Here is a 15,962-nt window from a genome sequence, read left to right on the forward strand (position 1 = left end):
ACCATACTGCATTCATAGTGCCCTATACTGCATTAATAGTGCACCATACTGCATTCATAGTGCCCTATACTGCATTCATAGTGCACCATACTGCATTCATAGTGCACCATACTGCATTCATAGTGCACTATACTGCATTCATAGTGCCCTATACTGCATTAATAGTGCACCATACTGCATTAATAGTGCACCATACTGCATTCATAGTGTACTATACTGCATTCATAGTGCCCTATACTGCATTCATAGTGTCATATACTGCATTAATAGTGCACCATACTGCATTCATAGTGCACTATACTGCATTCATAGTGCACCATACTGCATTCATAGTGCACCATACTGCATTCATAGTGCACTATACTGCATTCATAGTGCCCTATACTGCATTAATAGTGCACTATACTGCATTCATAGTGCACTATACTGCATTCATAGTGCACCATACTGCATTCATAGTGCACTATACTGCATTCATAGTGCACCATACTGCATTAATAGTGCACCATACTGCATTCATAGTGCACTATACTGCATTCATAGTGCACCATACTGCATTGATAGTGCACCATACTGCATTCATAGTGCACTATACTGCATTCATAGTGCACTATACTGCATTAATAGTGCACCATACTGCATTCATAGTGCACTATACTGCATTCATAGTGCCCTATACTGCATTAATAGTGCACCATACTGCATTAATAGTGCACCATACTGCATTCATAGTGCACTATACTGCATTCATAGTGCACTATACTGCATTCATAGTGCACCATACTGCATTCATAGTGCACCATACTGCATTCATAGTGCACCATACTGCATTCATAGTGCACTATACTGCATTCATAGTGCACCATACTGCATTCATAGTGCACTATACTGCATTCATAGTGCACTATACTGCATTAATAGTGCACCATACTTCATCCATAGTGCACTATACTGCATTCATAGTGCCCTATACTGCATTAATAGTGCACCATACTGCATTCATAGTGCACTATACTGCATTCATAGTGCACTATACTGCATTCATAGTGCACCATACTGCATTCATAGTGCACCATACTGCATTCATGGTGCACTATACTGCATTCATAGTGCACTATACTGCATTCATAGTGCCCTATACTGCATTAATAGTGCACCATACTGCATTCATAGTGCACTATACTGCATTCATAGTGCACCATACTGCATTCATAGTACACCATGCTGCATCCATAGTGCACTATACTGCATTCATAATGCTTCATGACTACACTCATCTACACTAATGCTTTCTGATACCAGTCAATATTATAGCTGTGATTTATAAGTGTGTTATGTTGCTCTTGACTAGTTATGCAGTATCATAAATTATCATTGTATTTGTTAAGTAAACATATGGATGCATCTGTAGTAATCCATGCTTCATCATAATGCTCCATTGTATTTTCATGTATTCAAAATGCTAAGTGTTTCATAATAATTGAAACACTTATGATGCTATGCTGCATCATAAGTGTTTCAATTATTATGCATGAAAATGAATTACATTACTTAATACCAAGAATAAAACATTATGATGAAGCATGCATAATCTTATATGCATGAATATGAACTTTACTGAACACACAGAATGATAACTTATGATACTGCATGTTACAGAGTTCTATGAGTCTTTGCTACAGCTGATTGTTGCGTACAGGTGAGTCAGGCAGTCATAATATATTACAAACCTTTTATAACGGTCAACATTGTGCATCAGAAAGCATTATGAGTGCAGTCATGAAGCATCATAAACACATTGTAATTCACTGTGTATGCCCTTTAGATGCACTAACGATGTGCTCTTCATACAAAGTGTAACTATAAACTCTCTAATGTGTTTGTATTTGATCTTTTTAGACTGTGTGAACATCTCCCCCCCCCCCCCTTCTTTATTTACATCACAGAACAACAAACAAAAGTCTTGCTTCCGTGGTTCTGACAGCCACGCGAAGCCCAAAGTCACAGAAGTTAACAAGTGGCATATTTCCACATGCTAATTCAGTCGCTCTGGGAAGTGGGCACGCAACAGTGACCTCTCTCTGAGTCAAGGTATGCCACTGGCATATTAATGCCAATGTAAACATAGTCAAGGGCTACATTACAACGCTACAACTGTATCCTCTACATTTTAATGAAGATGATGTACTTTTAGTATTTGATATTTGTTTTTGGGGGAGCGTCTCAAAGGTCACTGTGGTCAATCCAAGTTATAATTGTGAAAGGAGCTTAAGGGCACATCGTACATATCTGCCATACAGAGTGTATGCAGAATGGGCGCTGTATCTGTCATGTCCCGTCAGATTATTTAATGTTATGTCATGTATTTATATTATAGTTTAGTTCATGTTCAGTGTTTAATATCTCTCAGGTCACGTTATGTTAAGTTACAGTCACACTTATCTAGTGGTGTCTTGCACTTCCTGTTTTGTTTTGAAACTTTCCTTTCCCTCTCGTTCCAGGTCACTTAACTTCCTGCCTTTGTGTGATTTCCCGCTTCTGTGATCGTCTGCCTCGCCCCTGATTGTTGTCACCTGTGTCCCCTTACCTCATGTATAAATAGTCCTGTCTCCCCTTGTCTTGTGCCAGTTTGTCTGGTTAAATCTAGTCAAGTGTATGGTTATTGTTAATGGTAAACTTTGTATTGAAAGATATTTTGTTTGTACGTCAGACACTTTGTGGAGTATTTTGGATCCAATATCCGTAACAGTATCAGAAAGTTATCAGCACTCTTAAAAAGTATTTGCTAAAAGTAATAGTAGTTTTTCCCTCTTATACTACTGAAGAACAATAAATGTTATTATAGTATACCAAAAATTGAAAAGTATAATAATAAAAAAACACAATAAAAATAGTTAAGTATTACCAAGTTTGAACTTTCAAGCTTTTATTTGGCAATTTCATTAGAGAATGCATCAGATTGTATAAGCTGATTATATGTTTGTTGTACTAAATCTTGATTTGCAAAGTAAGCAGTATAGTTGTCAGATAAAGGTAGTGTGCTAAACATTTGAAAACATTATTGTTTTTCCATTTTCTATCTCTCTAAAATGTAGTGAAGTAGGCAAATACAAAAATGATGAAGATAGAATGAGATATAACTTGATTCATTTAAGTGAAGGATACCAGTTATCATGCTGTAAATGAGAGAAGTTTTAAGGTTTGGTACCATCGTGTCTGTGCAGAGACCAAAACAAGAACCTGTGCCCCTGACCATATCTGGCAACCTGCGCATTAACTGGAGATAGTGCACAGATGCTGGGCAGATGAATACACTATTTCATCCAGCTAAACCATGTGACTCCCTCAAATCACTAATGTCATGTTTCTGTTTCTGTCTGTGTACGAATCTATGAAACAAGACACACAATGCTATTCAGTGAGATTTAGAGACGTTAGCAGTTCATTGTTTTACTTTGGACAGAGCTGATTCCAGTCTTTATGCTTAGTTAGGCTGACCACGTCCTGACTCCAGCTTTGTACACAACACACAAGCATGAGATTGATATCAATCGTCTCATCTCACTCCCAGACAGCAAGCGAATAAGCATATTTCTAATCATCTCAAACTATTTCTTTAGAGTGAAGATACTATTTGAATGTTAACTAGGTTAAACAGAATGGGTGAAAAATGCAAAAGACCAATCGTGTAAGATAGACCTCTGGTAAACAGACCGAAACAGTGATATGCTCTCCATTCCCCGTTCAGGCAGACCTGTGGGTGAGTGCTGTCCATCTTCTTCTTCAAAGACATGATCCAACCACTATATGTCCCAGCTCCCTCATCTGAACAATAATTATCTGAATCGGAAGATAAAAAGAGGCTGGGGCTAGATGTTGGCCGATCCCTATGAATCTTAGATAATCCCTTTTTGTTTCCCTGAAGGGCAAAAAGGACAGAATCTGGAGTCAAAAGTGCACATGGGGTGTTTTAATGACAGAGACGAGCCGAAAAGTTTGGAGCTAGCCAGTGGCGCCTCATTAATATATACGCACAGGCTGGAGCCGGTGTTAAAGGATGACTACCTGCTCCCATATTCCACCTCAGTCAGTGCTGATGTACTGCAGCTGAAACGAGTGGTGATGAGAAAGTAGTTTAGGAGTGGCGAGTGGCGATTGATGTTATAATGATAGCAAGTTTCTCCCAAGGCTGCTGCCTCGCTGCTGGAAAGCTGTGGGCCTGACTGAGACCTGCTGAGGATTCTACACGTTTTCTCTGACTCGTCAGGGAATGAAGATCTTTTTTCTTTAAGGCTAAACGTATGAGAAACGATTGCAGGGCTGTAATCCATAAGCCTTGTCTCAAGCACAAAACTATGCTATTTTTCACTACACCAAGTAGTCATTTTATGTGGTGTGTTTTACCAGGTATCCAAAGGGTGGAAAGGAATAACATTCGCTGTGTTTTATTTTGTTATTTTTCTATTTGATGGCTAAATGTGATTAAGATTTAGAGGTGGGACGAAATCATAGGGCAGTATGCAAGAACATCTACATATTTACATATATCTCGTATGAGCGTTCCAAGTCGGATTCACCACACTCTACAGTAAACACTTAAAGAAATAATCAATAGTTTATAATGTCCCATCCACAAAAGCAAATTGACAGATAAAATGTTGCTGAAGTTCTGGAGGCAGTGGTGCATTGCATAGCCATTACTTCTCATCCTCATTTAGTAAAATGTCGTGAAAACAATCAATATTTGCTCAGCATACTCATTTACTGAGACACCAGTTCTGTCAAAGGTGAAACAAAGAGCAAACCAATGCATTAACTCAGTGAGGCGGCTTGCTATAGTTTGCCGTGTAACAGGCAACCTGACACCAGGCTCACGCTGCTCACGCTGCTCACCTCACGTTGCTCACTGCATTGGGAGGAAGACCGTCAGAATTTGCTAGAGCTACATTATCAAATTTGACTTCACTGTATGCTCACTACAGTACCTCAGGATAAACTACACCACTGTTCGTGTGCTGTCATTCACAAATCTATGACAATGACACCTTATATATGCTTCCTTTGGGCAATATTATAAGGAACCACTCTATAAACTTTCATTGTTATGCGGATGATACCCAATTATATCTATCAATTAAACCAGACGAAACCAATCAATTGGCTAAACTTCAAGCATGCCTTAAGGACATAAAAACTTGGATGTCTAGCAACTTTTTGATGTTAAACACAGACAAAACTGAAGTTATTATACTTGGCCCTAAACGCCTCCGAAACGCATTTTCTAATCACATAGAAGCTCTGGATGGCATTAACTTGGCCTCCAGCACCACTGTAAGGAATCTTGGCGTCATCTTTGATCAAGATCTGTCGTTTAACGCCCACATAAAACAAATCTCAAGGACTGCCTTCTTTCATCTACGTAACATTGCAAAAATAAGACACATCCTGTCTCAAAATGATGCAGAAAAACTAGTCCATGCATTTGTTACTTCAAGGCTGGATTACTGCAACTCATTGTTATCAGGTTGTCCCAAAAGTCGCTTAAGACTCTTCAGTTGATCCAAAATGCAGCGGCACGTGTATTGACTAGAACAAGGAAACGGGATCATATTACTCCTGTCTTAGCTGCTCTGCACTGGCTCCCGGTAAAATACAGAATAGAATTCAAAATCCTTCTCCTGACTTACAAATCAATTAAAGGTCAGGCTCCAGCATATCTTAAAGATCTCATAGTACCTTATAAACCAACTAGAGCATTACGCTCCCAGACTGCAGGGTTACTTGTGGTTCCTAGAGTCTCTAAGAGTACAATGGGAGCCAGAGCCTTCAGCTATCAAGCTCCTCTCCAGTGGAACCAGCTTCCAGTTTGTGTTCGGGAGGCAGACACACTCTCCATATTTAAGAGTAGGCTAAAGACTTTCCTTTTTGATAAAGCTTATAGTTAGGGCTGGCTCAGGTTTGCCCTGGATCAGCCCCTAGTTATGCTGCTATAGGCTTAGACTGCCGGGGGACACCTCCCTGCTCTCTTCCTTCTCTCCCTCTCTCTTCTTCTCCCTCTCTATCTGTATGCATTTATGTAAATGTATGTTACTAACTCACCATCCGGGGTATCATCCCCGGAGTGTCTGTCTCTCATGTGGCAGGTTGCCACTGATAAAGTTTACATCAGGATCATGAATCGTGACAGCGCCTGCTGACCTGGTCCTGCTGGACACCGGGAAGCCTTATTGACATTTTCCTGGATTCATCCAAACTTTCTATTTCTTTTTTTTCCAACACAACATAATTTCTGTCAAATGTTGTATTTGTACTATGTTGTTTATCCTGTACACACGACATCTATTGCACGTCTGTCCGTCCTGGGAGGGGGATCCCTCCTCAGTTGCTCTCCCTGAGGTTTCTTCCATTTTTTCCCCTTTAATTTTGGGGTTTCTTTTAGGAAGTATTTCCTTGTGCGATGCGAGGGTCTAAGGACAGAGGATGTCGTAACCTGTACAGTCTGTAAAGCACACTGAGACAAATGTATAATTTGTGATATTGGGCTATACAAATAAATTTGATTTGATTTGATTTGATTTGACAACGTTTTTTAGATCCAATGTCAACATTTTTTAATCTTTCTAAAATGTCTGCAAGTGGCAATTTGCTACGTATTACTGTTCCCACAAAGGAAGCTCCATGCTTATGCTACTGTTTGTATACCATCTGGATTTGGAGATCATAATTTGCTACATTTTACCCAATTCAGTTTACTGTTCTGCCCCAGATTAAACAACAAACGACTTCTGTTGATTTGGTGTATCACATGTTTAAATATATTGGATTGTCAGCTAGAAATAATATAGCTAGTAACAGAAATACAATATTGACTATTGAATCTTAGTACCAGCTTGTTTTGTGAGATGACTCAAATGTATAGCACTTATTTACTGAATTTAGTTCAAAGCTCAGAGCTGTTCTTTAGTAAGGGATTTCAAAATGCATTTCCAATGGAAATCAGTTACTTTTACATTGATTGCACATGTATGTTTTAAAGTAAAGCTCAATAACACTGTCACTGCTCCTGCATCTTCCCGAAGAAGGAAATAAAGAATAATGTCCTGCTCAGCACAATATCCAGATGATAAGCACAGAAAAATGCTTTTGAGTTCAAGGTCATATTCTGACTTGTGTGCGCCTCCAAGCAATGTTTGTTAATGTCTCTGAGTCAAGAGAACACAGGGCATGAACTTTACTGCATATTTTTGGATTTTTCCAGGGACATTAATATACTTGCATGCCGTTAGATATGCTAATATGTGTGCGTACAATGAAGTCATTTCAAAATGGCCTTTGCCTGCTGGATGTTGTTACAAAACAGAGATAAGCACTAAAATTAACATTTTCTCAACTGAAAAATGCATCAACGTCAGATGTTGGGTAGCACAGCTGGACACAAAATGTTATATTTCCCATACCTACAACAGCTTCAGCCCATTGTGCGGGCAGCTGATTAAAGAGCAATTGTAAAAAAGGAGGACATCTATTTCTCAGGGGTCTTGAGTGCCAGACAGGCAGCAGGGCTGAAGGCTGTGTCTGGGCGGCAGACAGCCGTTGGACAGACTGCCCGGGGGAGACGCAAGCCAAACATGGCCTAAACTGAATGCTGTCAGCATTGCAGCAGAGGCAGCTGGAGAAACAGTGAAATAAAACACCTTTATGCTGAGCATTCTTCAGATTCAAGGGGCTACCTTCTTCTCTTACAAGCCATGGAAACCCTAACTGACAGTTTCACCTCGTACCCCGAATGCTGAGCTCTCAGTGAGGAAGTTCATTTATAGGAGACACTTGAGTAAGGAGACACTGTTGCTACATTTGGATCAGGGTGATATACAGTATACCTAACAGTCCGATGTGTTCAGTACCTGAGCAGGGCAATATGAGCCCCGTGGAGCCTTGTTAATCCTATATCACTTCATAAAAAGAGATTTATAGCTAAACATGCAGCTGTACAATCCCGTCACTAAACTGTTTTCCAGTTGTGCCATGACAAAATGGAATACTGAATCAATACATAAGACGTAATAAATAACCATAGGACTAAATAGCGAAAAATATATAAATTAACTACAACATGTTAGCAGCAGGAATTGAGGCATAGATGTGTACGCGTGAGTCGAAAGTTTCTCTACTTTAACTCCAGGTGTTTAATAACTGCACCTCATGAATACAGAGACAAGCCAAACAGGAGATGGGTGGAGGCAAATAGACTCCCACTGATCTTGGAACTAACCAGGAACTGAGAATGAGCTGAACATACATTTACATGGAGACACATTTGTCACATAAAGCCAGGCTCAGTCTACAGGAGTTCTATAGTCCTAACCGATTTTGAAATGGCGTTCACAGAAACTTCACAGATAATAATAATAATAATACATTTTATTTATAAGCGCACTTTTCATTTGCGTAAACAAACCTCAAAGTGCTACAGAGTAAAAACGATGAGCAAAATATACATTTAAAAAATAAAATAAAAACATTTGATAGACAAACAAGACAACACTTTAAAATGGTTAAAGTCTAGCAAAATGCTCTGTTAAAAAGATGCGTTTTTAGGCCTGTTTTAAAAGCAACCACAGTCTGTGGCGTCCTCAGATGTTTAGGGAGAGCATTCCACAGTCTGGGAGCGGCAGAGCAGAAGGCGCGATCTCCCATGGTTTTGAGCTTGGTCCTGGGTGGAAGGAGGAGGTTAGCCTTTACAGAACGGAGGTTTCTTGTGGAGGTTTGTGGGGTGAGCAGTTCTCTGAGGTAGGATGGAGCATTTCCGTGAATGCACTGATGGGTGTAAAGGGATATTCTATAATCAATCCTGAGTGAGACCGGGAGCCAGTGCAGTGATTTGAGGATGGGTGTGATGTGTTCGTACTTTCGCACTCTCATCAGGATCCTAGCAGCGCTGTTCTGTTCTGTTGAGATGGTCTCAACCATGCACACACTACAGATTTGAAAACAATGGCGCATCACACACTACAGGATATTATTTACATTATTGTGCCAGAGGACCAGTGCACCGCCTCATGTGATGTAAACAAAATGAAGACTGGCGTGCTGGAACAACTTGCTGTAGTAATGCTTTGCAGAGAGAAAAAACAAAAGCGACTGGAGGAGAAAATGTTTGGGGAGACACGGTCAACACAGGTTGTCTATTCTTCAGTTTGAATCTGTTAACAGCAGTAGAGGAAGAATGGCTCCTTTTGGAGGAGCAAAATGGGTTTCATAAGTCGAGATCATGTCTTGGTCATATATTCGTACTGTCTACATTTAAAACAAATTGAATTAGTGAAAATAAGCCTACAAATACATGCTTTATCGACTTTTAGAATAACTTTTGATACAATCAATAGGGATCCTTTAGCCTATAAACTCTTTGAGTATGGTGTGTGGCAAATTTTACAGAGCTCTAAAAGCCTTTTTACGACAAGCGTGTGTAAGACTGAATGACCATCACACAAACTGGTTCCCAACCCCATCAGGAGTGAAGCATGGTGATGTTTTGTCCCCCACACTGTTTGCAATGATCAATACATTCCGTCTTTAAACTGTGGGCCAACATGTGACAGGGGAAATGATAAGTATTCTTCTGTACGCAGACGACATACCTTTACTATCACCGTCTAAAGACCAAATGCAGTGTGGTGTAATAAATGGAGATTGTTTATTAAAAGAAAGAAAACAGCAGTAATTCACTTAAGAAAACCCTCATCTACCCGCAGTACCATATCAATATCTTGGTTTCTATATTGTTGAGCATATGAATTTCATAAAAGATTCTTGCTGAATCAGCAGTTAGAACTCTGGGAGGAATGATTGGTAAAAGTAACAATTTGAAAGATATGAATTTCTAAACATATATTTTAAATAGTTTAAAACTTGTGTGTGTCCTGTACATGATTATGTTGCTGGGATTAGAGGCCTTAAAAATATCTCAATGTGTGAATTAGTGCGAAACAGATAATATATTTTCTGGGTGTGCTCAAATATGCACAAAAATTGCTTATGGTGGCAAACGTGGGATGGGAATTAAGTGAGTCTTGTTGGAAGATATGTATATCTCAGTTATGGAAGCAGTTACTCAATATGGATAAAAGTAGGTTGACAAGGAAAATATTTATCTGGCATGAACAACATGAACACTATTGTTTCTTGGTCTAAATGTATATATATATATACACATTGTTTTGCTGCTCTAGGTTTACTTAGGCTTTTTTTATATAACGAAAAGCATAATGTTTTTTTATTTAGAGAATCTGTGTTTGACAAGGACAAAAGGCAGTGGGGTGACCTTATATGGTATACAGCACAATTGCAGATTTTTACGATGATTAAAAACTGAATATGGCACGGAGTATTATGTTGTATATAATTTTTCTAAAAAGCAAATCTCTCTCTGTGCTCAGTTGAGATCTGGTATTTGACCTTTGACTGTTGAAACTGATCGGTATGTTAATCTAAGAGAAGAAAAGCAGATCAGTCCAATGTGTTCTCTAAACAATATATAAAATCAGTTTCACTTTGTTTTAAATTGTACTTATTATTGTGACATCAGAATGCTTTGTTTAGTAGAATAAAAATAGATATGTATTTTCTAATTATGGATGATACACAAAGTCTTATGTGGCTGTTCACATGTGAAACAAACATGAGCCAGCTAACCCCTGGAGACAGCTTGGGAGAAGAGAAAAAGCTCTTTACGCAGATAATCTTTTGATATTTAATTTGTTTTTATGTGTTTGTTTTACTTCTTTTCAACATGCTTTGCAAGACCAGTAAATGTATGTTCAAATCAAATACAAATGTATTTATAGAGCCCAATATCACAAATTATACATTTGTCTCAGTGTGCTTTACAGACTGTACAGGATACGACACCCTCTGTCCTTAGACCATCACACCGCACAAGGAAAAACTTCCTAAAGGAAACCCCACAATTAAAGGGGAAAAAATGGAAGAAACCTCAGGGAGAGCAACTGAGGAGGGATCCCCCTCCCAGGACGGACAGACGTGCAATAGATGTCGTGTGTACAGGATTAACTACATAGTACAAATACAACATTTGACAGAAATTATGTTGTATTCTTCCGTATATTAAAAAGATGGATCCAGGAGGATGTCAAAATAAGCTTCCCAGTGCCTCTAAAGTGTTTTGTTATAATAATAATAATAATAATAATAATAATAATAATAATAATGATAATAATAATAATAATAATAATAATTGTAATTATAATTATAATAATAATAATAACCTCTCTGGGAACCATCACCTTATCGTGGTGGAGAGGTTTGTGTGTCCCTATGAACCTGAGAGCTGTGTTGTCTGGAGCCTAGTGCTCCTGGTAGGGTCTCCCAAGGCAAATTGGTCTCAGAGGGGCCAGACTAAGAATGGTTCAAAAACGACTTCATGAAAGAAAGGGAAAGGAAAGGAGAGACCCTGCCTCCCATCCATCCATCCTGTGGGCCACCACTCATGGGAAAAACCGCTGGGGTCGGGTGCGCTGTCACACGGGTGGCAGTGATGGTCAGGGACCTCGACGGACCAGACCCGGGCAGCAGAGGCTGGCTCTGGGGACGTGGAACGTCACCTCTCTGTGGGGGAAGGAGCCGGAACTAGTGCGGGAGGTGGATCGCTACCAGTTGGATCTGGTGGGGCTTACCTCCACGCACAGTCTTGGCTCTGGAACCGTACTTCTGGATAGGGGTTGGACTCTATTCTTCTCCGGAGTTGCCCAAGGTGTGAGGCGTCGGGCCGGGGTGGGGATACTCACTAGCCCCCGGCTGAGCGCCGCTACGTTGGAGTTTATTCCGGTGGACGAGAGGGTCGCCTCCCTACGCCTTCGGGTTATGGGGGGAAAACTCTGACTGTTGTTTGTGCCTATGCCCCAAACCGCAGTTCTGAGTATTCGGCCTTCTTGGAGACCCTGAATGGAACTCTGCAGGGGGCTCCAGTAGGGGTGACTTCAACGCACACGTGGGAAACGATGGAGACACCTGGAGAGGCGTGATTGGGAGGAAGGGCCTCCCTGATCTAAACCCGAACGGTCGTTTGTTGTTGGACTTCTGTGCTAGTCATGGAATGGCCAAAACAAACACCATGTTCGAACATAAGGATGCTCATAAGTGCACGTGGTACCAGAGCACCCTAGGCCAAAGGTCAATGATCGATTTCGTAATCGTATCATCTGATCTGAGGCCGCATGTTTTGGACACTCGGGTGAAGAGAGGGGCGGAGCTGTCGACTGATCACCATCTGGTGGTGAGTTGGATCAAGGGGTGGGGGAAGACTCTGGACAGACCTGGTAAACCCAAACGGGTAGTGCGGGTGAATTGGGAACGTCTGGAGGAAGCCCCTGTCCTGGGGATCTTTAACTCACACCTCCGGCGGAGCTTTTCAGCTATCCCTGTGGAGGTTGGGGGCATTGAACCTGAGTGGGCGATGTTCAAAACCTCTATTGCTGAAGCTGCGGTGATGAGCTGTGGTCTCAAGGTCTTAGGTGCCTCAAGGGGCGGTAACCCTCGAACACCGTGGTGGACCCCGGTGGTCAGGGAAGCCGTCCGACTGAAGAAGGAGTCCTTCCGGGTTATGTTATCCGGGAGGACTCCGGAAACAGTTGCAGGGTATCGAAGGACTAGAAGGGCGGCAGCTTCTGCCGTGTCAGAGGCAAAGCAGCGGGTGTGGGAGAAGTTCGGAGAAGCTATGGAGAAGGACTTTCGGTCGGCACCAAGGTGCTTCTGGAAAACCATCCGGCACCTCAGGAGGGGGAAGCGAGGAACCATCCAAGCTGTGTACAGCAAGGGTGGGACCCTGCTGACTTCAACTGAGAAAGTTATCGGCCGCTGGAAGGAGCACTTTGAGGAACTCCTGAATCCGACTAACACGCCCTCTATGGTTGAGGCAGAGCTGGAAACTGATGGGGGATCATCGTCAATTTCCCTGATGGAAGTCACTGAGGTAGTCAAACAACTCCACAGTGGCAAAGCCGCAGGGGTTGATGAGATCCGTCCAGAAATGCTGAAGGCTTTGGGTGTTGAGGGCTGTCTTGGTTGACACGCCTCGTCAACATTGCGTGGAAGTCTGGGACAGTGCCTAGGGGTTGGCAGACCGGGGTGGTGGTTCCAGTATTTAAAAAGGGGGACCAGAGAGTGTGTGCCAACTACAGGGGTATCACACTTCTCAACCTCCCTGGTAAAGTCTACTCCAAGGTACTGGAAAGGAGGGTTCGGCCGGTAGTCGAACCTCTGATTGAAGAGGAAAAATGCGGATTCCGTCCTGGTCGTGGAACAACAGACCAACTCTTTACTCTTGCAAGGATCCTGGAGGGGGCCTGGGAGTACGCCCATCCGGTCTACATGTGTTTTGTGGATCTGGAGAAGGCATATGACCGGGTCCCCCGGGTGATACTGTGGGAGGTGCTGCGGGAGTATGGGGTGAGGGGGTCACTTTTGAGGGCCATCCAATCCCTGTACGCCCAAAGCGAGAGTTGTGTCCGGATACTCGGCAGTAAGTCGGACTCGTTTCCCGTGAATGTTGGCCTCCGGCAGGGCTGCGATTTATCACCAATCCTGTTCGTGATTTTCATGGATAGGATATCGAGGCGTAGTCGTGGAGGAGAGGGGTTGCAGTTCGGTGACCTGAGGATCTCATCGCTGCTCTTTGCAGATGATGTGGTCCTTATGGCATCATCGGTCTGTGACCTTCAACAGTCACTGGATCGGTTCGCAGCCGAGTGTGCAGCGGTTGGGATGAGGATCAGCACCTCCAAATCTGAGGCCATGGCTCTCAGCAGGAAACCGGTGGATTGCCTACTCCAGGTAGGGAATGAGCCATTACCCCAAGTGAAGGAGTTCAAGTACCTCGGGGTCTTGTTCGCGAGTGAGGGGACAATGGAGCGAGAGATTGGCCGGAGAATCGGAGCAGCGGGGGCGGTATTACAGTCACTTTACCGCACTGTTGTGACGAAAAGAGAGCTGAGCCAGAAGGCAAAGCTCTCGATCTTCCGGTCGATCTTCGTTCCTACCCTCACCTATGGTCATGAAGGCTGGGTCATGACCGAAAGAATGAGATCACGGGTACAAGCGGCCAAAATGGGTTTTCTCAGACGGGTGGCTGGCGTGTCCCTTAGAGATAGGGTGAGAAGCTCAGCCATCCGTGAGAGACTCGGAGTAGAGCCGCTGCTCCTTTACGTTGAAAGGAGCCAGTTGAGGTGGTTCGGGCATCTAGTAAGGATGCCACCTGGGCGCCTCCCTAGGGAGGTGTTCCAGGCACGTCCAGCTGGGAGGAGACCCCGGGGAAGACCCAGGACTCGGTGGAGAGATTATATCTCCTCACTGGCCTGGGAACGCCTCAGGATCCCCCAGTCGGAGCTGGAGGATGTGGCCCGGAGAAGGGAAGATTGGGGTTCCTTACTGGAGCTGCTGCCCCCGCGACCTGATCCCGGATAAGCGGTAGACGATGGATGGATGGATGGATGTGTAACACCTTTCATACAAGAATTGCAGAATATGCAGTGCTTCACAGCAAAAACATAACAATTAGTACAAGATTAGACAGAATAAGAGCATTTACAGTACAATAATCACAGTGTTGATGTAAATGAGTCTGAAGTACCATTATAAAAATAGCAGAATTAAAATAATATAATATAGCAGAATTAAAAGAACAAATGTTCAAAGGGAAAAGTTATGCCATGTGGGATGGGCCAAATGTTTGGAATGACACAGAAATAAAAAATGAATGAATGGATGAATAAGCATGCTAGCTAACGTTAGCCTCAAAGGGCTTCTTGTTTTTCTGGCTGACAAAAACTGAGGAGGCCAGGATTGACCCCTGTCATTAAAAGGTCATTATGAAATATGAAATACCATGATGAAATTAAAATAAACTTTTGTAATAAATGTTATTAACGTTTACAATTAAATGAACTCCAACAAAATCTAATAAAAAATAACAATCATGAAATAACATTTAACATATTATAATGAGTTCTCCAGCAGCCTCAGCATGGTGTCTGTGAAATGCACCGAGCTGTGATGGTATGTCACGCCACAAGCTTTTAATATGCACGACAACCAGGGCGTTTCTCGGAGTTCAGGACATCAGGGGTTAACCCAGACCTCTGTGGGGGATCCGGTGGATCCTACCCTGGGAATTATTTTTCTAAAACAAGCTCTATTGTCATGCTTTTTTATCAATTTGGCACCTTATCAACACTCAAAATAAATGTCTTAATTGAAATGTGTGACACAAAATCTGATGTTTACATTACAGATTACTCATAAATTGTGATGTGAAAAATATGTGAGTTATTTGTTAGTAATAGGTACTGAGTAGAAACAGAACACTTCACTGCTATCATTACATACTTATTGAAAACATGTAAATGTATATGTTAATATTGGTTTATTGGAATTTACACACACACACACACACACACACACACACACACACACACACACACACACACACACACACAGTGAAGCCATTTGAATCACTCCTAAACACACAAACAACACAGTGGAAGAGCCAGTCGCCACACATGAATGATGTGGAGTGAAACTGCCCACATGTTTCCTTTAAGTGTAGACGTCTGGCTCTCTTCATTTGTCAACAATGATTTCAACAATCCACCATCATACTGACAAGAGCAGTGACATCAGAGCAGCACACTGCAGCATTGTGACATTTCACATCAGAAAGTGTGTTTTTGTGAAGCTATTGTTTAAAGTGAACAAAGATCCTGGATCCTGGAATAATTTGAAATTAGACGATAAAAGCAGTGTCTTATGTGAGTGCGGCCGATTAATAACATTAACAGACTTTCATTTGTATAGACATATCAAAGTAGAATTGAAAGGGTTGTCTTCACATGTGGTCGTCTTTAATGTGGATACAATTAGCACAACTGTGTTTTATGAATAACGAG

Source organism: Cottoperca gobio, chromosome 24, assembly GCF_900634415.1.
Source record: "Cottoperca gobio chromosome 24, fCotGob3.1, whole genome shotgun sequence".
Classification (NCBI taxonomy): Eukaryota; Metazoa; Chordata; class Actinopteri; order Perciformes; family Bovichtidae; genus Cottoperca; species Cottoperca gobio.